The sequence below is a fragment of the Uranotaenia lowii genome, unplaced genomic scaffold (assembly GCF_029784155.1).
Source record: "Uranotaenia lowii strain MFRU-FL unplaced genomic scaffold, ASM2978415v1 HiC_scaffold_30, whole genome shotgun sequence".
In the NCBI taxonomy this organism is placed as follows: Eukaryota; Metazoa; Arthropoda; class Insecta; order Diptera; family Culicidae; genus Uranotaenia; species Uranotaenia lowii.
The window spans coordinates 88,270-112,533 of record NW_026598201.1 but is presented as its reverse complement, the minus strand read 5'-3'; the positions used below and the strand labels follow the sequence as shown (position 1 = coordinate 112,533).

Below are 24,264 nucleotides of genomic sequence, written 5' to 3'. Positions count from 1 at the left end.
ACTAACCTAGACAAATCGTGTTATGTTGGCAGCTTTTTTCCGTAGATTTTTCGCCTGGTTTGCTACCATGAGCCGGTCACTGCTCACCGTTTCTTTCTGTGTGTCTCAGTTGCCCACAGAATCGACGTCGTGACGATAGAACCGGGCACTGTGGTTCCAACACACTTTTCACTCGACAGCAGCTACGGTACAACTGGCCTCTCGATAAGCTATTGTACAGTACTTTGCCATATACCGGCTCTCTACTCGGTGGATGCCATTCGCGAAAGTCGCCAAATACTAGCAAGCGCAATAAATAAACATTGATGATACACACCACATCACATACACGGACCTTCACACACCATCTTAAGGACTCAATCACACAAAACCCCTCACAAAGAACCCGACTCCAAGTCCAAAACGACACGAAAAAACCAACAGGGAAAAACCTCCTTTTCGTCACCCAACTAGACCTTCCTCCCAGGAACCTTCCTTGAAGCGGCGCTGGCTGACCATCGATCGAGTAGAAAATATAAATTTGCACCAAGACAAGCCAAGATCTCCTCTAACAATCACGAATTAAATTCGCAAACAACTAACGAGACGAACACAGACGAACGCAGCGGTTCCTTCCCTCGATTCCGAGCTACCATCTACACACCATCTACCGCACGAATTTCCACCATACTCATCGAGCAGAGCACACTAAAGGCCCTAAAAAATGTCCTCCCGAAAAAACAACTGCCGGTCACTCAAAATACCTTACCCACACCATACTCCAAACAGGACAACTCTGACAAGGACTCACCAGCAAAGACCGAGGACCCAAATTTTCCTGGACTATCCAAATTTCACTGGTAAAAAATGTAACCCGCAACAGCCAAGAGTTTCGTGTTTTTCCACCACACGACTACTTTCAATCAACCCTGTGAGAAGAACACAGCAGAATTCTACTTCTTCCATCAACCAACATCAACACACCACCCGATAGAGACAGAGAGAGAGTGAGGGGGAGACCCGGCGCGGGTCTTTGGGTGACCAGGGGGGAGAAGGAAAATCCGGTCTCCGTTGTGTGCAGCAGCAACCAATGTATTCGAAGCCACCCGACTCGAAAAACCACTCACCAACACCACCCAATCGCACAAAACCGAACAACCTCTCTGCTGTTGAATCATTTATTCCTCCATTCGATACTGCCTGGTGGTAACCCACCACAGAGTTTGCGAATTTTATGCTCCAAACCCACCCAAACTCCTCCCTCCCTTCGCCCCTCGCCCATCAACAGCAATTCGCGATGTTCGCAAAAAGATGCCTGATGAACGAAGAACGACCGACACCAACACAACAGAGCATCATTCTCGGGTGGTCGCGGAGACGAAGGCGAAAAGGAAGGTAACTCACGCGAAAATTTGCAAACCTACCTACCGTGTACTGTTCTGTGTGTTGTGCGCGAATCAGAACAAAGCGATGCGATGCTCTGCAACGTGGGTTGCGAAATTCTGGTCGAAACGAGCGACGGACGAAATTGGCAAAATGCGAATATTTTTCAACCAGTCAGTCGCTAGTCGTTTCGAGACGAGATCATCGATGCTTGGAAATGAGGAAAGCCTACTGCGTTCTACTCTGTCCTTCTTCGTTGTGTTCCCGTGCGGACGCATGGTTGTTCGTGGTCAAGGACACAAACGAGGGCTTGTTAGACAGTGCGGGATTGGGGTTATATTTTTTTTATTGATGAATAATAAAAAAAAATCAAAGATCAAAAATATTTTTATTTCGTCGTTGATAGCTTGGTATATGCTTCATTGAAAGCAGGAGAAATACTTTTCTCATAACAATTGAAAAGTAACATTAAGATTTCAGACTAAGAATCCAAAGTTAAAAAAAACAAAATAGGTTGATTCAAATTCTATGGAGACACGGATATAAGAGATCAAGTATATTTTTCGAACTCTGCAATCAAATTTTATTCAGAACCACTATTTAGTGTCTCAAATTAAAATAATATCTCCAAATCAATATTTGAGAATCAAATTGTAAATGCAATCCATATACAGAGTAGAGAAAAACGGTGAAAATCAGAGCCCAAGAAGCAATTAACAAAATTTTCATTTCACAATTTAAATTTTTGTTTCAATTTCATATTAATGAACAAAGGAAATCGTTATTATGTAATGTGGTGAAATTTAAAAAAAATGTGATGCGGATTTTGAATTTCAGATCAAATACCTATTGGAAACAGAAAAAAAAATCAAATAGTTATTCTTAATGTAACAAAAAATAAATTTAGATTAGATGTTCAAAATACATAATGAGTAATCATCAAATCAGATGAGTTTAGAAGTTTAAACAAAGATTTCGAGTTTCTCAATATTTAGAAAACCATGAAACTTAAAAATCAACACAAGACCTGAAAATGTCAATAAATATAATCTCTAGTTTTTGTTGAAAACAATTTGAGAATTATCAAAATTGGCAAAAGGAAAGCTGAACTCAGGATATCTACTTCAGCAAGTAAAATTTTAAAATAAGAGTACTGCAGAATCAAAAGTAGAAAAGATCAGTTGGAAAAGTTTTAATTTGGATTCTCATATAAGATAAAATTGATCATGATAATTTAATAAAAATCCTCGTATGACCTATTGGACCAATTTTAGCAACTTAAGATTTTTTTTGATTGATTTTTGCAAATTTTAAAAATGATCAAAATGCTAACAATAATTTTGCATTATTTATACTCATACTTATGCTTATAATGTGAGCATTCTAGATTGCCCGGTTTTATAAGTTTAATTCCCAATGATTTTTAATGTTTTTCTTCAAGTTCATCATAATTTTTTTTTAAATTTCAATAATTTCCGGAATTTACTCTAATATTGTCTGGATAAAATTCAGGAATATTTTCTATTTTGGTAATTTTTTGGATTTTGCTTTAAAATTTTTCAAATCGTATGCTCAATTTTTGCCAAGTTTTGGAAAAAACTATCCTGATTTTTTAAGCCTTCAAAATTGCAGGAAAAATTTCTGCTATATTCAATACAAAAAGTGAAACTATTCGAGATATTATTTCAAGATGGCCTCCTTAGCTTAGCTGTTATATTTTACGTTTTCATTCCGATTATCTAGTTTCTTTCCTAGATTTCTAGTCAGCGTTTAGTGAAAATTTAAATGGAAGTGTGCATTTTTTTAAGCTATTTCAACCTATCTATAACCACATTCTCACTATGATTTGTCAATTTTTGAAATGAGGTCGAGATTTGTGGGTTTGGACTGGATGTTTTGAATGAAAAAAAAAATGCAAAAGTTTGTGAGGCGGTCATCGCTGTTTAGCGCTTTTATCAAGGTTTCCAGGTTTACTTCACAATCACCAGGACGCTGTTGCACTCCGCACGCCGCCCCTGACATGGAGAACAGACGCGTACGAAGCCCCCTATCTCAGTCTGCATGCGACCAAAGCATCCACCGGGGTTGGGTACCCGATCTCCGCTAAGGTTGCTCGCACCCCAGCTAGTACCACGGGGAGGTAGAGAATCGGAGTTGCAGACAAGAGGTGATATGACCACTACCCGAAGGTTGGGTGTATGGGGTCTCGAGTTGCACATTGTCTACTTCACTAGCTCACTGTCTACTTATATCGTATAGAATGTTATTTAAACTCATTTTCGCACATCTGCACCTACAATGTGCGACCCATGCGTATTCTTTATCGTATTTAAATGCATTGCATGATTTTGTTACGACAATCCATATATCTGCACCTACAATGTGCGGCCCATGTATATTCTTTATCGTTTTTAAATACATTGCATGATTTTATACGACAATACAATCCAAATCAGGAATATGTGAGCTAATGTACCTATATGGCCTCCAAAATGATACGTTTATACTGGTTTTGCTGCATTATTTACGATATGTTTACACGTATATTTGCACGTATATTTGCACGTATATTTGTGTTGCAAATTCGAAATACCCACCAAATGGTTGTCTTGGTAGCTCACTGTTAGATCCTTTTTTGGTGAAATAGTTGATTTCTAGCTGTTTTTGGGTCTTCAACTGGAACTGTCCTGTTTTTTTTTCGATCCTGCCCAGAAAATTTTGTCAATGACTAAGACTTTCTCTCAAAAATCAACTTGACAGTTTTACTCCCAATTTTTTACACGATGCATTACTTGGTACCTTCACATAAAAATGTTATCAATATTCATCCATGCGTTCAACAGTTATTCACAAAACAAAGTGATGCATTTTTTCGAATACACTCCTGACTTCACGGCCTATCTTAAAGGGATGATTAAGGTATTTTATTAAATATGAAATGTTTTGGGAAGGAATGGAATGAATTTAAGAAAGATGAAAGTTATTTTTACTAATTTATTGTGAAACCTCAGAAAACTGAACAATAAACAAAAAAAACTGCAAAAAGGCGGTCCAAAAAATCTGATGTGTTGATTTAGCAAAAGTGTAAGAATTTTTTTTAGCTTCTATCTTAGGCAAGCATCGAGGAAAATAGATATGACTGTTATCCCAATATCCCTTAAATTTTTCTAGAATAATTTACAAATAAGAACAGTGTAATTAGGGGTTCAAACATCTATTGTGACATTCTCCGAAGAATGGGACGGTCCCGACAGTCTTGATTCGATGCCTAGGAAAAACACATAGGATTGACATAGTTTTGTTCATCTCGCTCAATTTTGAATAAACTTATTCGTGCTTGAATTGAGGAAATATGAGGCATTGGTGATAAAAATAACCATCCGATGAACGCGATCATTTCATTCCTTGAAAATCGTTTATTGAATATAGAATGGTACTACTACTTGAGAAAACTTTTAATTTTTTCAAAGTCGAATGAAGGATTGGAGTAAAATATGTGCTATATATCTCCATTGAAAAGTCAAACAAATTAGTAGATTTTTGGCACAAAAAGAATTTGAATACATATTTTTAACTAAGAGCACAGATAATGGTTTTCAGCGGCATGTACACTAACTTTTTGCTTTCCACTGTTCCACAATTTTTCTTTATTTATAACGGTGTTATACGGTCAAAAATTACCAATGTTTCATTTGCATTCCGTGTTTTTCACATTGAAAATCATACATTATTTTTAAATTCATCCCTGTGCAACCTAAATAATCATGACATTTGCGGTTTTCTAACATAGAAATCGTGTTTGCAGTCAAGGTTTCTATTTCCCATTTCTAACTTCATTTCGCTGAAAGAAAGAAAAAAAAACAGATAAATAGGATTGCTGATGGTAAGGAAAAAAACCCAGCTTCTCTTCCAAGCTGCCAGAAAATGTAAATAAGAATCACCAGGGATCAAAGTCCTACAAATGAGCCCTATATTAGAAGCAAAAAAAAACGTTATAAACATTGACGTGCCAATATAAAAGTAAAATTTTTTGAAGCAAAAAACACACTCTCTTTATCCGAGTGAGGCAAAAGCCACTTCACCCGAAAACTTTTAACCTTTTTTTTGGTCGATGTCGTGAAACATCCAGATGATTTTTTGTATGTAATATTTCTCGTTTAATTCCAACTTTAAACATCCTTCTTGCATTTCCAGAAAGAAGTACCACCACCACCACCAGTGGGCTTTTGTTCCGCGACTTGAGGAAACCAACAGCACTCTGATGGTACCTTCCAACAGTTTGCGATCGACTCGTCTCGTAAACATTGCGAACCCCTTTTCCGGAATCTCGGGTGACCGCGCGGCGCGGCGTCGTCGCGGTCCTGTCATATTCGGTTTTTGTTCTGCTTTGAAGGAACGAGAGTAAGCATCAACAACAGAGACCAAACCAGAACAGAAGTGTGGAACAGGGAGCATAATAAAGAATCAAACAAAAAAAAATAAAAGAAAAAATCACTTAGGGGAGAGGCGGGCTATATGCGCATATTAAGGAAAACACTCATTTTCTCCCATATTCCGATAGATAGGAGCCTGAAAACTATATGCACATGAGCGGACATCTGTTTTCTATACGTAAGAGCAATTTTTCTGTTTAAATCTCTTACAGTTTTTGTGAAAATAATTTTATAATAAAAGAAGTCAAAATAGCCGATTTCCGAAACCGGCGGGCTAAATGCGCATATTTATGTTTTAAGCTATATTTCATTTACACTCGCAATATTTTGAAATTATTTAATTGAAAATGGTAGAAACGGATGTTAGGCATACGTCAAGGATGAAATTTTGGTGAAATTTTTAACATCACTAGTTCTTTTGCATGAAACACAGTTAAGTATGCCATATGGCCATATTTCATGATAATATTTTGTTCATATTGTATTTTTATCGGATCAGTATGAAGTTCTTCTTTTTTCGCTGTAAGATCGTGATTTGAGCGTAGATTTAATGTTTAAATGATAGAAAGTAGAAAATTTATAAGAATAATCTATTTTTCTTGATATAGGCATTTAACCTGCCTTGATATAGGCATTCAGAACCTGTCTCGTATTCCAATATCTTATCATCTACAACTTTGCCAAAAGCTTCAATTTGTTGAATTTCCGATTTTCAGATGAATTAGAAAGAAAAACCACTAAAATTTTTGTTCACAGAATCTGTACGCACGATAATTGAAGTTCAATATATTATAACAAAACTGACAAAAATCTAGTTTGAATTTTTAAATTTTTTCGACTTTATATAACAATTTAATTTTTTCATGCCATGTGTTAAAAGCGTACTACCCTCAAACTGCACTGATTAGATATGATGAATCTCTAGCCATATCGTCAATCGGCTGTATGCGCATATTACCTAACATGCGCATTTAGGAACACTTCCCCCTACAAGAATAAGCCACGCTGTCCAAAATTCGCGAAAAAAAATTGCAAACCAGAGCAAAGACGCAAACTTCTTGATGCTAGAGGGGTTTTGATTTGTTTCGGTCTCGGGGTCTCTCAAGACCGTGAGTTGCGGCTGCTTGTGTGCCAGTCAGCAGTTGTGAGGTGCGCTACCGGTCAGGTAAACCAGGAGCAGCGGCCCCGTGTGAACTAAACGATTATGTTAGTTCTGATGATTTTGTTTTTTCAATCATTGATTATAAAAAAAAATAAACAGAAGAAGAGTGTTTTTGGTTTCTAACCTCATCAGTGTCCTAGCAAAACTGATGCAAGTGAGGCGTTCGCATTAGGACAGTGATGAACAGTCAAGAGACAACAAAGAGACTACGATATGGAGATGACCGGACAGAAAACTTTAAGTATGTTTTCGGATCATCTTCCTTGGGGGGTTTGTTTCGGTAAGCCATTCGCGATTTCCTGAGACAAAAATGTAAGTAAACACTTTATTGAAAGATGATGCTATACTGGAATAATAGCACAAAAACTGATTTAGGCCTCAATTCCTCATTCTTTCGGATTTGTGAAAGATGTTTTCACTTTTATATTATTCAATTTGAATACCCCTATAAAAATGAGCCTCGTCCGATGGTTTGTTTTGAATGTTTCCAATATTTATAGGAGACAGGCGGACTAAATGCGTCCAATATAGTTCAAAATAGTTGTTTGAATACTTTATTTAGGGTATACATAGACTGCCCCAAATTTGTATGGGTAATTCAAAACCTGTAAAATGTTATGCGCTGCAGGCTAAAATTGATCCTAGGCCTATTGCCAAATTTGGGCCAGATCGGATAACGGGAAGGGGTCGCCTGAAGTTTGTATGGGATTTAGAGACATTTTGTACGGAAGAAACATGAAAAACCAGATTTTCATCAATAACTTTGGTTTCTTTCGACCGACTTCTTTTAAACGTGGGTTTTCTTGAAGCCTAGATTATGACAAATATTTCATCCGAAGACTGCTATTTGATTCGAATTAAGATAAAAAAGTTATTAGGCTTCAAAAATGGGCTAACTTTTTTAAGCGTGGTATTGAAACGGAAAAGGTTAATTTCAGCAAATTACTGGGTGATATTTGACGACTGTAATGAGAACCAATGATGCTGTTCAAAATCCCAAATTGACCCCACTTTACCGTGTCTACATACCCAGCGATCGAGTGGAAATAGCGGGAATCATCCTGCCGTACTATCTAGAAATTTAATGTTGATTCCAGTGCGGCTGTTCTCACCCAAACCCATGTTGTGTACCCGTTGCCAACGTTACGGACATTCGGCAAAATTTTGCAACAACCAACCAAAGTGTAGCAAATTTGGCCTACTTCATGAACCTAATATGTGTACGTCAAAACTAAATACCTGTCTCCATTGTAATGGAATCCATTAGCTGAATGTTCGGAGTAAAAAAAAACGAGCTCTGGAAGTAAAAGCAAAACTGTTACGGAATTCTCAAGAAAGTTATGCAGAAATTGTGAAAAGCAATCTATCTGGAAAAGTACCAGCAAATTTGTTCAGTATTCTAAGTGATTCATCTGATATGGACGAGAACATTCCGCATCACAGCCAACAAACTAAACAGAAGGTTTGAAAACGAACAAAACCGATTTCTTCTCCTTCGAACAATGTTGCAGCCAAATGAAACAGTGAAACTCGTACTCCACCATCAAATTCTTCTCCGATATTGGTAAACATGGAGGACAACAATGAGCAGAAACAAATGCCACACGGTAAGCAAATATTGCCTTCAAATCCATCCACAACGCAGAAGCCGACCCTCAAAAAGATGCCTCCACCGAATCCGAAACTAACCAAGACCCACAAATCCGAGAAAAATGTCGATAGTTTGATTGTGCTACTTTCAATAGTCTTCAATCTAGATGCTGATTGGATTGAAATATTGCATAGATTGAAATCCCTTTTGGTTGCAATAATCTCAAAGTTGTTCAAAAATTGGCCCCTTTTGGCGAAAATTTTGCCGTCATGAATGGATACTTCATTCAATTAAATTAAATTTGTATGTCAGAATAACCATTTTGTGTTGATCGGCACATTTATGGTGCCTTCTAGTTCAAGATACGTTTTAATAAATGAGGATAAAAAAATTTAAAAAAAATGTTGAAGAATTTTGAAGAAAATGTAAAACCATATTCAATAAACGATTTCAAAAACACATTTTTTCATTCCAATTTCAAATGATGATTCGAACCGAAAATCAGAAATCCTAAACTGGATACATAATTCGAAATATGAAAACTCAAATACATGGACCTAGAATCTTTGAGAAGAGTTAAATGTTATTTAAAATTTAGAATTCAGAAATGAATTATTCTCAATAAGTGAGAAAATTTTGAAAAACTCTAGCTGAATTCTGAACCTGTTTTCGAGTTTTCGAGATTTCGACATCAGTTCTGATTCAAGATTGTTACTATCGAATAACCTTTCTCCATCATCAAAATACTATTAAGAATTACAAATTTTGAGTGTAGAGTTGAATATCTCGCTTGCTTTGATCGTTCCTACTGCAATAGGCTCTATAGCACCCCAGATGGATTGTAGAATTTAGTTGACTCATGCACAAAGATGATGTCTGCATATCCTGTTTGTTTCCTTTTCAAAACACCGGAAACATTTTAGATTTTTTCCACAGTTGAGGAAATGTAAACGTAGACAGCAATCGAAAACGATAAAATCGCTATCGCTATTTTATAATCAATTAACAAGCCTGAGCAAAGAGCAAACTGAACCTAATTTCGCCGCAATTGAACAAGAGCTGATACAAGAAGCTTATGCGTGCTAACAATTATCTTCAAGCAGCTTAATACGCGATAACAAACGCGATAAATTTCTGCACAATTCTCTCCATTATTGTAAGAAACTCATGTGTCCTTCTTATTTTGCACGACATCGAGCAATCATTTTTTTCGAGACTTAAAATAACAAAATATCTGGAAAACGAAAAGTGACAACTTTTCTGTCATTTTTTTGTTTCTCTAACTGTATGATAATATAACGATTTGGCCATCAAAAAGACGCCTGAATATTCCTGGAAAGTTGCAAAAAAAAGTTGAAAAGTTAGCTACGTATCACTTAATATGGGTGTGGCAATTTCGATTAGTCAATTTTAACGATTTCCCAGTAAACAACAAAGCTAACGAGAAAGAATGACAAAAAAAGTGCTCGCTTTACTAGCGTGAGCACATTTAACAAGAAGTTTTTGAGTGAGCGCATTTAACAGGAAGTTTTTGAGTTATTTTGAAATGAAATAGAAAATAAGAAAAGCCTTCCAAAAGTGTCGGAATTTGAGAAAATGTGGCGTGTGGAGTGAGAAAGATGGTGCCAGTGTTTGGATCTGTGTTGGGTTGTTTGGATGTAATCTTAAAAATCACTTGACCGATTGTAATAAAATTTTGGGTAACTGTATTTGTGACTTCTGTTATACACAACCGATTAAAGAGCTATCTATCTCTAAAAAAGATGTCTTTTAAAGAAAACCATTTGCGTGATGCGAGATTAATTCGAAAATTTTTAATTTGCACCTTTATACATTTTCCGTAAGACGTTGTTCCTGTATTAAAAAAAACAAATAAGCTTTAAGAATAAAAAGTACTCGATATATTCAAAAGATAACTTTTTATTCTTTCAGGAAACAAACAGGAAACGAAAGCGATTGTGAAGGTTTGTTGCGATTGCAGGTGTTTAAAATAAATAATGAATCGATGCCAAGCCGAAAAGTGAATTGCGGTGCATCTGGCACGAGGTGCGCTACGAGTTTTCGTTTTCCTCCTGATATTGTACATAACAACATTATCGGACGTAAAGCAACGGTAAAAACTATTGATGAGTATACCGAAACTTTTTTTTATCGATTTACACAACGCTATTGGTGGTTTTCAATGGTTTTGATGGGAAACTATAGTACTGAGCTTACTTGAGAATAATCAGTGTTCATAATAAGAAAAAAAATGTATGAAAACAAATAGGTCAAATTTTCCAGAAAGAAGATGCAAGCTTTTCGGAAACCTTGTTGAGCCAAGTGGAGTTAAAAACCTAACAACAAGAGGGGTTGTTCAGAGATTAGATAACCAAAAAATTGTGTAGAGTTGGTGTGATTTAATTTATCAATTTAGTTTAAGAACACAGGTATTTAAAAACTGATCCATAAAATCAAGAACCACCGAATGCAACTGAAGGTATCATTTGATTTAGATACCCATCGAACGACTCATGACATCATTTTTTAGACGCCGTTCTTTTTTTCCCCCTTACGCTGATTAGAGAGGAAAACTGGCGACATGAAAACGGCCAAGAAGCAGAGAGTTAGATTGCATTCCACCAACATCGTTCCTACATTTGCATTCTAGTCGTGTGTGGCTAAATAGCTGGGAGCGCTCCCAGACTGTGACGGTTGCATAAGCGAGCACTTTTTTTTCTGTTGTTTTCTAGCCTCTGGCGTTCACACTAGCAAAAACACACATACAACCGGGGACCGTAGACAGAACCCAAACCGGCTGGCCTTGGCTGCCATTCAAGTACTCTGCCAATAATCGAATGAATTACAGTCTATCTAAGACCGGACCCCTGCATCGAAGATCGTTCAATATCTAGGTGCGACTCGTCTATGACTGCATCTAGAACAAGTTTTAGGAAAATATTTACAATCGTTTCGCTTTGGCTGACAGAAAAAAAAAAACTCGTTCCAACTAACCTATTCCGGCTGCAATGAATGCGCCCATTGCAATTGCTAAAATCTAATAATTAGTTTCAACGAGATAAGGCCCACTGGCTGTGCAAACATTGCACTGGCGATTAGTTTAAAATCAACAAATGGGACTTGACGCCCAAGTGCCAACATCCCACTCTGCCTGGAAGACAGCTTGCGCAATTGGCCTCGCGCTCTTTCGCTGATTAGCACACGCTAATCTGCCCAGAAATAGAAAACCAGAGCAGAAATGCACCGACCAAGTATTGCAACCACAAAGTTACGCCATTAACAAAGGAAAAAACAACAAACAGGCCAATCTTACACCGATGTGTTTCAAAATCAGTCGCCACTCTGGAAGCCTTTGGCAAAATCATCTTTTAAGTCAGATGCAGTTGTACTTAAGTAGTATATGGAGCCGCACCTTTGCACTTCCTAACAAGTTCATCTCGTCAGAGTGGTGTTGTGCGGTAAAGTCTAAGTCTAAGTAAGTTGATGATGTGGTGTGACATTAGCACAGAAACGATGAATTATCGCTTCGCTGGAAAATGTCAAGCACTGCCAGTTGACTGGCCGTGTAATTTCGTGTATGTATGCGTCTAAGTATGTCAATGCGCCAGTGGAAATTGCAACGAAGACAATTCCTAGCATTGCTAGTCCATACACACTACTTAGTAGGGGTTCTCGGATGATGATGAGCGATGATGATTAACGTTACAACATCTCATGGCTCCGAACAGTTTGCAACCCGGGAGCTTAAGTTTCCTAGGTCAAATGAATGTTAATCAATGCAGCTCACACAGGGCTGATAATCATTTATGCATCATAACCTAACACGATATACGATTATTTGATTGAGTAATTTTTGTAACAAATACTCGGTTCCAGGAAACTGAACGAATTCCATGAACAATAAAATACTAGAAATAAGTCATACATGACATTTACATGAAGCCTTCCAGGCAATTTTACAAAGGAGATAAATTTAAACATCTTCTTAAAAAAAATCTCATTTGGACAGAACCTAACCTATCTTTTCTGAACCCAGCCCAACCACGTGGTATCTGCTGCATCTGCAGCCATCTGCACTTTCACTTACCTTCGAGTGTTTTATCTGCTGCTGTCCCAGTTGCAAAAGATGCTAGTACTGTCTCGTTCCTTTCCCCGGGGCGCTCGAATGTTTCCGGTTGTGGCTGTGTTTTGGTTATCCCGCTGTAAGGTCCACGAAGTTTGATACGTTGCTACAAACTTGACAGGGTTACGGGGTGTTCCAACGATGTCTGTTCAAATTCAGTTTTTGTGTTGCTTGTTTTTTTTTTTGAAATTTTTTACTTTTTGTTTAAGCTGGATCAGTTCCGATTGTGAAAATCTAGCTCGAAATCTTCCCGGGGTGTTTGATCTTCGTAGAATATGATGATGTATTGTAGGTAGAATCTGTCCAGCTGCTTCGGTGATTATTATTTGTTCCTGGTAGTTGAGTTTCCGACGTTCTACCGGGTTACTTAACTTTTCGATGGGATTTTTGAGTTTTTAATCCAATGCCAATTTTTTTCGTATGAAAGGTGTAACGACTGGGCGTCGTTGACGACATTGATATAAATGAAATCCAAAACTAAGCCGTATCCGGAAGTTGGAACGTTGATTGGATGATTATTTCCATCCAAGAATGCACAAACTATGTCGATGGGGATGGGGGGATGTCTTATGTTTTTTTTTTCAATAACTGAGCACTTGTGGTAGTTTTGTCACAATAAATGCGCGTTTGTGTTCCAAATGCTTTTTTGTTACCACACTAGACTAATAATTCCTGCCGAGCACCATTCGTTTCAGCACTGCACTTTGTTTTTTTTTTTCTTGATGAATAATCGGCAAACAAAGCTGGACTTCTTCCAATGATCAACTTCTGTAAAGTGCGAGTCAAGGGTGATTGATTTTTCTTTGTTTAATCATTCCTGCACTTGCACAACTTTTTCACTTAGTTTGCGGTATCTTTTTGCCTTAACACTTACGGGGGTCTTAAACGAATAAATAGTAATGGTAGTAGAAAAAATGAAACTACATCTAAATATCCAAAATGCTCGCACACACTTTTTTTCTGCCTTAGCTAACAATACTTAAACTAGGCACTAGTAACTAGAAACTTTAACTTAGTTATGTCGATGAAATCACCCAATCTGTTCTGGTTCTTCCAGCTGCTTCAATTCCTCCTTGCTTCAGAGACAAAAAATCACCGATTTCACAAGGGTAGTCACATTTCACACACAGTATGTTACATCTAGCTTTTGTAGAAAAAAATGTTGTGAGTAAAGCGATAGAAAAAATCACAGTCAGTCAAACTTTTCTTCTAGGATAATTCGCCTCCAGTTTCAGCACTTTTTTTACAAATAATTTTCTCAAACGATAACTCCGAAATCACCGACCGCGAACAGGGAGCCCCGAACCAAACCAATGAAAAAATCCTCACTCTGGTTTTGTGGTTCTACCACCGACGATTACTTCTTCTAAGGATATCGGCTGCAATGCAAACGGCGACGTGGCTCTCTCCTCTACGACGGTCGAGAACAACTCTGTGGGAGCAACTCCGGGTTCCAAATAACCGAGACCGAGAGACGATGAAGACGAACGACGACGACGTTCTTGATCGTCCGCGCTTAGCTTTACTAGTGCACCGGTCCAAGCGAACAATTTCCCGGCGAGGGTCTCCTTTTCACGAGACGAGGACTTTTTTGTCTAAACTGACCGAACGACCACCAATTTCGCAGATGTAGTTGTTCAAAATTCCCATACACTTAACAAAACCAGCAGCAGCAGCATTCAAGACCATAAAAACCGGCTCCTCACCTCAAAGTAGAAAAAAGGGGACAAGCTTTTCATATGTGTTTCTCGCCAATACATCCTTCTCGTTTCCCGGTTTTTGCATTTCCCGCACTTTTCTGCAACAGCACAAAACAGCACCACACATCGCCGATGATGGAAGCGCAAGCTGAAATTTTTATGAACAACCATGGACCGTGAACGCGTGGAATGGGGGGATGATGCGATCAGGTGGCGGAGTGGAAATTGCATTGCGAATCATCGCACAACGACAGCGCAGTGCTGCGATTTGTGTGCTAGTATTTAGTCGGAACATTTCCGAACACTCTCTTCAGGCAGCCAAGCAGGTTCGATGGCGACGACGATGTTGTTTCGACAGAGCACATGCATCGATGCAGTTTGCATTTTCGATCTGTCGCCCGGTCGGATGTCGGTATGGTGGCTCTCAAAGTTACGTTTTATGCTCGCTGAATGGAGACGCATGGTGATGCTGGCAAAGCTGCATCGTACCTTCAGCGAGGTGATGTAATAATATGCTGAGGTGAAAATATAAATGTTTGCTAGCCGGGCTGCATCAGAAGACTTGTCCTGTGATTGGTAGAAATAAATTTGGTGTTCATACTTCTGGACGTTTATGTTAGGAGAGAAAAAATCTTCAGGATTGAGTATTTCATTTTAAGACACGGTGGCCGCAATCGTGATAGAGTCGAACATGAAAAAATATTTTTTTATAATTTTCAATAAACGCAAAACACAAGCGAACATCTTGATTCTACAGATAGACATATCATTTGATTGTGCGATTTTTACAAAATCAAGATTGATTTCAACAAATCACATAACTCTGATATATGAGGCCCTTAGAGCCGTTGTGTTCCAGTAAATTCCAGAGATATTTTTTAAAAACTTTTTCTATGAGAATGATCTTCTCAAATAAAAACGAAGCATTCTACGACATTTTCCAAAAAAACAACATTTTTTTGACATTAATTGTGGCGACATATTTTTTTTTATTTGGCACTTCAACCCCTTTAACAAATTCACTTATATCCCTGCCACCAACAAATTTTCAAATTCAGGTGTTTTGATCTGGTTGGTATGGGTAAGAACACATTAATATTTATATCTACAAGAATCGTTTAATTTTTGTAACTATATTTTGATTCTTTGCGGTTTTGAGTAAGTTGAGAGATTTTATATCTGAAGATCTTGTTAAATTCTGGCCAATCTCTCCAAACAACGATTTTTCATCACGATAAATTTTATAATATTTCCTGAGAGGTATATTCCACTATATTTCAATTACTGCATGTTTTGTGTTTCTTTGCAAGATCAATTGGGCATAGGAAAAGGAGTTGCAGTGACTATGAGTTGTTTTATAGCAGTGAATTAACGAAAGGTGCTTCAACAGCAACCCGATTATCTCGTACAATTACATTTTTTGTACTTTTGAATGTTTTGTATAAGCCTTAAATCCGGGCACGGTCCATATATCCAGAAATCAGCAATTTGTGATCCAATTAATTAAACTTAATAATATTTTGTCCACTAGAACTATCACTGAATGCAATCAGATGAATTACAATTGTAGTTTTTAAACATTAGGATTGGTAGCAATGGGGAATAAGTACATTACTTAGAGGGACTTTGTTGCTCTCCAAACAAAATTCTTTCAGTAAGTAGAGTTTTTTCACAGAGACCAAAACATAAGAAAAAGTTGAATAAAAATCTGATGTTTGGCAGTTAAGGATTCGTTCAAGATCATTGAAACACTAACTTGAAATAATTTTATATAGCCTTTTAAAAGTAGGCAAAAATAATTAGAATGTAAATATTAGCAGTCCACAAGAGACAGAGAAAAATAAACACTTATTGAATTCAGCAGAGTTTTGGAAATCAACGTATGTGAGAAAATTTTAAGTTTGAATTTGTTTTTTTTTTTTTTTTTGAAAGAATTTGTTTGCATATTTTTGTTTTGCAGTTTGAAATAATGAAAGCTTACATGTGCAACCAATCAATGAGGCACTGTTCCAGGAAAAAAAAAGTCATTTAAAAAAAACGTTGAATTGAACTTGAATCCGAAGAAAAATGATGAAGCGTGGTGAAACTACGATGAGAGTTAAAGGTAACGGTTTTTTCTTAGTATTTTTATTTCATTTTGTGATTTTTTTTTTCCTAATTTCGGAATATTTTTGGGTGAATTCATAATCCTACAAAAAACGATAGAGTATTCTTGGAGAAAATGAATTAGTATTAGATGATTGTTTTCAGCCGCCAGACAGCTGCCTTCAATTCTATCCGCTACACATTTTTAGCATCTACTTTAACTTCAATCCCGTTAATTTTTCAAATTAAATAATATTTTAATCCATCTCTGTGACAAGCTAAGAATATCTTGACTGAAGTAAAAAATCAAGATTTTGGGATCAAGTCTTCCCATTTTCCCTACAGCTTTATAAGAATCTAGTCATGAATATTCCTTTCCAAGGCTGTATGAAAATTTGCAGTCAGGTTCGTCGCCTGAAAATAAAGGGAGTCCCATTTTGTTTAATAACGATTTAAAATAAACGGTATAAACACAATTTTGGAGCAATTTATTATCTTTGACTGCTTACTAGCTACAGCCAGGGCTGCCAACATTTTTTTCAAAAATCAGGGAACTGGTGAAATAGAAATCAGGCTACGTTAAAGTAACGGAAATTTCGCTCAAAGTGATGTCCTTTTTTCTCGGTCATCGCTCCACATTTTTCATTCTAATATGTGTTGTGAGCCTACTTGATTGAATAAATCTACAAAATCAAAGCAATCGAAAGATTTCCTTTAATTCCCATTTTCATGTAACAATTAAAGGGAATCTTTCGATTGCTTTGATTCAGCCACATTTTCACTTTTTCACTTCAGCAATGGTACCTTATCCAGTTCCTTACTACCCATTTTTCATCACATTGGCAAAAATCAGGCTATTTTAAAAAATCAGGGAAATTTAATGGCTTATCAGTTTGTCAGGCTGAGCCTCGAAAAATCAGGCAAATCCAGAAAAATCAGGCACATTGGCATTTCTGGCTGCAGCACAGACTGATTTGCGATGATTTTGGCCCCTCTTTTCCAGTCTTTAGAGAAGTTTTCGATAGAATCTAAAGGTTTCACATGATTTCGCAAATACGATTTTAAAGTAGGGGCCCAGAAAATGTCAATCGGTTTCGCTCGAGTGCAAATTGGCGGATTCATTTCCTTCGGTACAGCATCTGGACATTGATGGATATATCCTAACGCATCGTGTCTTTTCAGTAGTGAAATGATGCCAAATCAAGCCTAAACTAACGCTGCCAGATTGCTCGATTTTATCTGGGATTGCCCGGATATTTAATCACTTTATTTGAAGAAAAAGACAAAAATTTGTCCGGCACGGATAAATGCTGAAAAATTCGGACAACCTTGATTTAAACAGTACAGTTTTAAAGTTTTAACAATTTTGATAATTTTGACAATTTTGACAATTTTGACAATTTTGACAATTTTGAAAATTTTGACAATTTTGACAATTATGACAATTTTGACAATTTTGATAATTTTGACAATTTTGATAATTTTAACAATTTCGACAATTTCGACAATTTTGACAATTTTGACAATTTTGACAATTTCGACAATTTTGACAATTTTGACAATTTTGACAATTTAGACAATCCTGACAATTTTGACAATTTTGACAATTTTGACAATTTTGACAGTTTTGACAATTTTGACAATTTTGACAATTTTGACATTTTTGGCAATTATGACAATTATAACAATTATGACAATTATGACAATTTTGACAATTTTTACAATTTTGACAGTTTTGACAATTTCGGACAATTTTGACAATTTTGACAATATTCACAATTTTCACAATTTTGACAGTTTTGACCATTTTGACTATTTTGACCATTTTGACAGTTTTGACAATTTAAACAATTTTGACAATTTTGACAATTTTGTCAATTTTGACAGTTTTGACAATTTTGACAATTTTGACAATTTTGACAATTTTGACAGTTTTGACAATTTTGCAAATTTTGACAATTTTAACAATTTTGACAATTATGACAATTTTGACAATTTTGACAATTTTGATAATTTAGACAGTTTTGACAGTTTTGACAATTTTGCCAATTTTGCCAATTTTGACAATTTTGACAATTATGACAATTATGACAATTATGACAGTTTTGACAATTTTGACAATTTTGACAATTTTGACAGTTTTGACAATTCTGACAATTTTGACAGTTTTGACAATTTTGACAATTTTGACAATTTTGGCAATTTTGACCATTTTGACAATTTTCACATCATTGAATATTTTCAAAATTTTCACAATTTTGACAATTTTGACAATTTTGGCAGTTTTGACAATTTTGGCAATTTTGACAATTTTGACAATTATGACAATTTTGACAATTTTGACAATTATGACATTTATGACAATTTTGACAATTTTGACAATTTTGACAGTTTTGACAATTTTGACAATTTTGACAATTTGACAATTTTGACAATTTTGGCAATTTTGACAATTTTGACAATTTTTACAATTTTTACAATATTTAACAATTTTGTCAATTTTTGACAATTTTGGCAATTTTGACAATTTTGACAATTTCGACAATTTTGACCATTTTGACAATTTTGACAAATGACCACCCTATGGCCACATCCAACTGCATCTAGATTCAGATTTTGCACGCGTGATGCATCGCGATATTGACTCGCACAGCAGCGTAAGGCAAACCATCAAAATAATATGATGTTTATTTTGCGCATACATAGATGCTTAGGTTGCCGTAAGTAGGTTGTATGTATGTAAGCTGTAAGAGCATTTCGATTCGCTCATATCAACGGTAGAATTTTCGTTTGCAAAAATTACAACCGCATCTCACGAAAACCTAACGACGATCTTCTCTTACGCGATGCACAAACCTACACAGACAGCAGCAGTTCGATCACACATGTACACTTTAGGTACCATCTAGAAAATTGCTTGAAACTCGAATGAAATCACTCATTGCATAAATCAAACGTTCTGGTCGGTGTCAAGGCGTTGTCAACTGGTGCACTTTCATATGTGGTTTTAAGCGACCAATTAAATGGTGCATGTCTGTGCGTACATAGAAGATCGAAACGTTTTAAGTCTGTTTATCTTGTGGTACAGCTCGATTTCTGTTTAGAGAGTAGAATTTAATAGATTCTAATAGATTCTAATAGATAATAGATAAATAAATAGATTTATTTATTTTTTTTATTGTACTACTTTGTGAAATATTTCCAAATACAATAAATGAAGTTTTTTTAAGGTTTAAATAAATGTTCAAGAACAAAATATTTGTTCTATACCTACTGACAACGGAACCGTAGATTGGATTTTTAAAAGAAAAAAGGATTAAACGAGTTGTCAATTTATGTACAACAGCATCCAAAGTTCCACTACATTACAGCAAGAAATTTTACGCGTAATAACTGAGCTTCGCAAACGATCAAAAGAAACAGACATCTTTCCGAAAAGAGATTCGAAAAAAAAAAGCCAAACTAATTTACCCTAGCCATGGGTGGAAACTTTTATTGAAAGCATGCACTTTACAGCTCACGGTCTGATGTTGTCCAGAATCCACTCTATGTATTTGGAAACTGCAATGAATCTTTCCGGTTGGGAACAATAGGAGATTCCTGTTTGCACCCCACGTAAGACGTACCGATTGGATGTTTTGTCTATGGCCTGGATGATCGTCCCGGGTTGATAATCGTTACAACTGGGATCTCCCTTGTTCCGAACACAAATAATTGCATCGGTAATGTTCTTCTCCTCCTGAGTTGCATACTTTTGCGCTGCCATTTCCGCCTGGCAAGGAGCTTGACGAATCGTGTCCACAATGGCACGTTGCAAGTATTGCCAGTCATCTCTGGACTCTTTCCAACCAGTTAGGATGTACTTGGAGTAAATGCGTTTCCTTTGATCCGGACTTGTCGGTAGACAGATGGCCTCGATATGTTCTCTGCGACCTACGATGGCAGGGGGAGATATCCTTGCTAGAACCAGATTATCCTTTGCGATGGTTCCAGACACGGCCGTTATCTGCACGGGATCGGTACAAAAAGTCTCTATACCATCTTTAAAAGTACAGTCTCGGACTTGGCCAGTAATGTAGTCTCCCAGGGTAACGGAAACATCATCGCTGCCAAAAAAAAAGCATTTCAGATCATCGATTTTAATAGTTTAGTAGGTATGGTTAGCAAACTTACTTGAAATCCACACAATGTGTAGTTTAAATATAATTTCGATTGATAAGCACTCCATTGCAGGGAACATTTTGTTGGTTTTGGAAAGGATGCTTCAGTGACACCATCCATGGATACTGCTGTATTATGGGTTTTCTAGCTTCATCGTAGTCGTAAGCAAATCCATTTTTACCGCAGGATCCCTGATTGATCAATCTTACATTGGGATGTCCCAGAATTGGATCTTGTGTTCTCTCGATGGGTGAATTTTCGAAAATCCAGTCCAGATACAAACTGGCATCAGTGAAGCCTACGTACTGTTTGAGGTTGCAAATCTTCGAGCCATCGATAACGTTACTGAAAGAAACCACCCCTCGAAGAAACCACTGTTGCCCGACCTTGAAATACATTCCACCTCCGCTATCCCCGTTGCACACTCCGGTTCCATTTTTAAATCCTGCACAGTAAACTTTGGCATTGATCAAACGGCCGAAGAAAGCTCGATCACTTTCCAAGCATTCGTGGGCGGAGACAACTGGCATGACGGCCATATTGAGAGCTTCCGAAGTTTCGTTTTTATCCGTCAGACCCCATCCTACGACTGTACCCCTTTTACCGTAGACTTGCGGTAGCAAAACTCCATCATCGCGTTTCCACAGACAAATTGGTTGAACATAGTCCGTGAATATAACTGGAACGACTAGCTTCACTATTGCGATGTCGTTTTCAAAAGTAAAAGGTTTAAACTCCTCATTGATTACTATCAGACTAACGGCATGATCTCGCCCTTGTTCTTCGTTGTCTATCGATATATCGAACCTTCCAACTTTTACCAATACATCATTCGTGTTTAGCAATTTGGTGCTGGATTTACGGGTAACGCAATGGGCAGCTGTCACTATCAGATATTTGTGCACCAAACTTCCACCACACTGGTAATCGAAGCTTTCCGCTTTTTTCGCAACTCGATGAAATATGGCTACATGCCATGGCCATTGTCCAGGCCGCGATTTGAATCCTCCCTTGAGAAGTCCTTCCAATTGAACCATTTGCCTTCCACAGGATTCATCGCTGTAATCGATCTGCCCTTGGCTTTGACCCGCTGCTGGGTAATCAAACTCCAATAGAAGGGCCGCCAACAACACCCGCCATAGATGATAACGACCGTTTGCCATTTGTAAATGAAGATGCTACTCAGTGGACGTTTATTGCGCTACTAAACCGGCTTAGATGAAACCCGACCGGGAGAGATTAAATTCCTACCGATTTGTTTAGAAACGTCACTGGGGTTTCCGCATCTTTGCGAAACTACGTTATCGATTACGTTAGAATGTTTCTTTAGCAAAGCTGCGGAAGATCTTTGTTTAACTGAATTAAAATATTATCTTTTGAAGCGTGACTCAATTTTTCTTACCTTAATTGCCGTGATATGACGGAATGATGCATATCCATTTTTTCGATTTTGTCTTTTTGACGCTATTTCGTGCGTTTTTGTATGAGCTTTCAAATGCTTTCAACAAATCTAGAAAATATCAAATAGTTTTTGAGAAAATCGATAAAAACGAATCACCAAAATAGCGATTTATACGCTGAAGTGACGCATATCCATGCGTTTCAATAATCCGTATAATTTTCAAGCGAAATTCCTTAGATTTGGAATAAAATCATATTTTAACATGACAATCTGTTTAAAATAAAATAGAGAAGCCCCCCTCCCCCCGTTTCTCAGAAAAAAGGTGTCTCAAACAAAGAAGTTCTCGAGGCTGTTTGGTAAATGAAATTTAAAAGCAAATGTCAACATCTACATTAATTTAAAAACTTGAGAAATTATTTAACATTTGTACAATAATACTTATTTTCATAAATTTTATGTTGTTTTTTATTACAAATGAACTGTACACACGAATTTTATTAACGATCCGAAATTGTTTTTAATGTACAAAGAAATACATACCTTAAAAAATTTCTCCGATGGCATCACTCAAATTTTCTTCCTCACTCGAATACAATTTAAGAAGATCCAACGCACTGGCCGTTTTAACTGAAGAAATAAATTTGTTCCAGTTGCACGACAAGACTAAAGATAAATGTCACTCCGACGGAGAATCGTCAACTCGTGAAGCGTTCATATGCCGAACTGACGCATAACCATTTGAAGCAATTGTACGAATTCTACGAAAAATTAAGAGTTGTGTTTCAAAAGGCTACATTTATCATCTACCTTTACATAAATTTTACAGATCACATTTTATGAAAAGTCCTAGATAAACGAGTAAAGAGGAAAAGAGAAAATCGCAAAAGAAAAATGTTTTATGCGTCACTTCGGCGTAACACGGCAGTGAAGCGAGCAGACTTTGAAATGAAGAATTGGGTGAGTAATGACCGACACGTCCTATCGAAGCTGGGTGAAAATGTTACACCAGAATCGATTCCTCTACCAAACGACGAAGTTGGCCACTCAGAGCAAGTTTTGGGTATGACGTGGGACCCATTGAAAGACAAATTTTCGTTCCCCATCCAATTCAACAGTGATTTGGTTTGTTATATTGAAAGTGGTGAAAGACCGACTAAAAGAATAGCCCTTCGTTGCCTTATGAGCCTTTTCGAGCCTCTGAGATTACTTCCCCCATACATGATATACGGGAAAATAATAATACAAGACAATGGTTGGAAAATCGCTCAAGAAAAGCAATCAGGAATGGTTTCTAGCTAGAATGATGCTTCCTCCGAGTGCTGTGATACGCACGTGGTAAAAGTACCCATTGAACATATGTCGAAAATCAACACTAACTTGATACAAGAAGATATACCATGCCCCATCGGAGGCTACCGTTGCTATTCGTCACGTGGCTTATCGACGGTGATCGACATACTTGGTGATACATTTTGAACGTCGCTCCCTTAATCATTCCCGAACGTCTATCCTCGCATCATTGTTGATAATGCTCGTTATTGATAGACGATCATTAATGTTTCAAAAGGAAAAATCTGAATAAATACCAGGACTACATGTTCAAAAAAGCTGTAGCACATGCTGGACAGTTCATTGCGGTTACCTAGTCATGTTTTTGTCCTTCTAGGCAAAGCGAAAAATAAAAAATCATCTGATAGCCTACATAGATCGCTCAGAACGGATACATATCAGTTATGATCCTAAAGGTTGAACGTCGTCAAGGGTAAGAAATCAGCATAGAGACGTTCGTTGCTGATAGTCTGCGTCCTTTTTTACCTCATCATGTATCGCAAAAGTGTTTCAAATACGGAAGCGTCGTTGTCATGCATGATTGTTTGTATGATTTGGTTGAAGAAGGAAAATTTGACTGCTTTGATTTTTTGGCTCTGAATGTAGTCAAGCATGACTCGGTGAAAATGATTGATTTTGGGAAGACTAATACAAGACCTCTGGCGAAGCGGCGTTCAGAGGGATGAACGAACGCACGATGCGGAATACGAAATGTGGATTCGATGGACTCGTCTACTTAGAAAAGTAGCTTAGCTTCAAATTCCACGCAATTTCTTTGATGGAATAGCAATCAACGACACAATTCAGCTACATATTTTTACGGACGCCAGCAAGTACGGCTACGGCTGTGCTGCTTATTTCCGGATTTCTAATGGAATTCGAGTCGTTTAACGCGTGGAGTTTCCAAAGAAGCTCC

General features: G+C 37.1%; 1 protein-coding gene and 1 pseudogene across 3 annotated transcripts in view; both read right to left on the bottom strand.

The window, feature by feature from the left end:
* Positions 1 to 14,215, bottom strand: part of LOC129759884 (heterogeneous nuclear ribonucleoprotein Q) — a 58,695-nt gene extending 44,480 nt beyond the window's left edge. Inside the window, exon 1 of one of the 3 annotated variants that reach the window (XM_055757432.1) lies at positions 12,636 to 14,215. The gene's annotated coding sequence lies outside the window, so the exon portion shown is untranslated. Of the gene's footprint in view, positions 1 to 6; positions 211 to 790; positions 919 to 12,635 lie in introns of those variants that run through there. The other 2 variants (XM_055757436.1, XM_055757435.1) reach the window with 2 other exon arrangements.
* A 5,704-nt stretch (positions 14,216 to 19,919) lies between these two features.
* On the bottom strand, positions 19,920 to 21,807 carry LOC129759883 (polyserase-2-like; annotated as a pseudogene).
* Positions 21,808 to 24,264: the final 2,457 nt, after the last annotated feature.